Here is a 2,382-nt window from a genome sequence, read left to right as displayed (position 1 = left end):
TCAAGTGAAATTAGCAAAATGCAATTTAAGTGTTTTGGCCAAAATGCCCTTTTCAAAATGCAGCCAATGTAACAGTGCAAAAACCATTCAAGCAAGTCCAAAATGATGTTTATGATATGTTGGAATTGGTTTGGTATGCAAATGACATGTATTTCTCAAAATCACCTTTTTTCCCACCAAAATACAAATTAGTCCACTTGAAAAATGCCATTTTGCTATGATGATTTTTGATGAAATGTGATGATGCATCATGAAAGTACATGTCAAATGTGGTTTGCTCAAAAAAGAATCACCCAATTTGGCCTTTCCATTCAAAAGTTATGCCACTTTGAAAATCAACTTTTTCTGAAAATGATTTGATCATAACTTACCAACCACACATGAGAAATTCATGTTCTTGGACTTTTTGGAAATGGGAGAACAAGATCTTCAACTTTCATGTTGAACAAAATTCCATTTGAAGCATTTTTGGACACGTAACTTTGAGGAGAAAAACTTTCCATTTTTGGCAATTTTCAATTACAAGTCACTTTCTATTTTTGGAAAGTTTCCATCTGACTTTATTTTCTTCATTCTTGATCTTTGAAATGTCAAATGAAACTTGTTTAGACATGAATGAAGTGTCTCTAACTCTCTCCCTCCTCCAAATCCATGAATTCAGGCACAGTTGACCACAATTGACTTTTGCTGACTGATAGATGAATTGGCCGTGCACTGATGATCTTGAGCCTCAAACTCCTGATGAAATGGCTCAATGATGAAACCCTAGCTTCCATAAGCTCAATATAACCATGAAATGATCCCCATATCCATTGAAAACCCCATCTCCTTGCCAAGCCCTGATTGGCCCAATGTAGATGATTAGGGTTGACCAGAGGTCAAAACCCTAATCTCAAGGTATCTGATCAATCTCTTGGTGATGAAAAAACCATGATGATGATGTTGTACCATTTCTACCAAGATGAAGCTCAATCTCCTTGAGGAACCATGAAACCCTAATTGATGCACAACCCTCAGATGGCTAGTGATCAGTCCAATGAAAACCCTCAGCTTGAATCTCAACCTCTTATCTTCTGACCAAGACTTGGAGGATGACTTGTTCAATGTAGCCACATGATATGCAAATATGCAATGACTAATGACCTAAAAAAATGATATGCAATATGTTAAGCTAGTCCCAAGAGAGGAGGGCAAATTTTGAGGTGTTACAGTGAGGACGCCTTTGAGGCCATATTTGTACTTCTTATCTATGGGCTAGTATTATTCCCCAACATCGACAAGTTTGTGGATGTGACCGCTATTAGGATTTTCTCTACTCTTAATCCCGTTCCGACTCTATTGGGCGATACCTATTTCTCTTTGCATATGAGGAATACAAAGGGTGGTGGCGCCATTTTGTGTTGTTTGCCTCTGTTGTATAAGTGGTTTATTTCTCACTTATCGCAGACGGTCGCCTTCAAGGAGAATAAAGGATGTCTACGGTGGTCCAAGAGACTCATGTCTCTCACTGATGATGATATCTCTTGGTATAACCGTGTGTATGATGGTGTGCAGATTATTGACTCTTGTGGCAAATTCTCCAATGTACCTCTTCTTGGTACATGTGGTGGGATTAACTACAATCCTGTTTTGGCACGTCGGCAGCTTGGGTTCCCCCTAAAGGATAAACCCAATAACATTCTGTTAGAGGGTGTATCCTTTCAGGATGGTAAAGATCCCCAAGGCTTGAAAACTAGGATGGTCCGCGCTTGGCGCAAGATCCATAGGAAAGGAAGGAAAGAGTTGGGTCCTAAGAATTGCATCGCTTTGGAGCCTTACACTGTTTGGGTTAGGAAGAGGGCATCTGAGTATCTCATGCCTTACGAGTATCCGAGACCTACACCTCTGATTATGGCTGGGCCTTCAACCCTCCCTAATCAAGGAGTAGAGGAGTTGAGAGACGAAGACCGTTCACGTGCCTGATTCCGTGAACGTGAAGAGTTGCTTCAGCAGATTGAGGAGAAGGATGCGTTGATTGAGTTTCTTGAGCATCAGGATATTGATGACCCTGATGATGTATGGACTTCTCTACTTCCTCGGTCTTCTAAGTTCTGGAAGAGGAAGTATGATCGACTCGCCAAAGAGAAGGCCGATATGGAGGCAGCCTACGAGAGGGAGGTGAAGAGGCTTCGCGCATCTTATCTTCCTGTGTCCCGAGCTTTGGATGATTGTTTCTAGGGATCCATATGATGATTATTTTCCTTTTCTCTTGTATATAATTAACAACGTTGCACTTCTTTCCCCTGATATTATTTGATGAGATATTTCCATATGTGATAAAATGCTTAATATTTCCAGAATTTACAAATAAAACTCGAAAGTTCCTTTGAAATAAAAAACAAA

The sequence above is a fragment of the Lathyrus oleraceus genome, chromosome 5 (genome assembly GCF_024323335.1).
Source record: "Lathyrus oleraceus cultivar Zhongwan6 chromosome 5, CAAS_Psat_ZW6_1.0, whole genome shotgun sequence".
NCBI lineage: Eukaryota > Viridiplantae > Streptophyta > Magnoliopsida > Fabales > Fabaceae > Lathyrus > Lathyrus oleraceus.
This window is presented reverse-complemented; position numbering follows the sequence as displayed.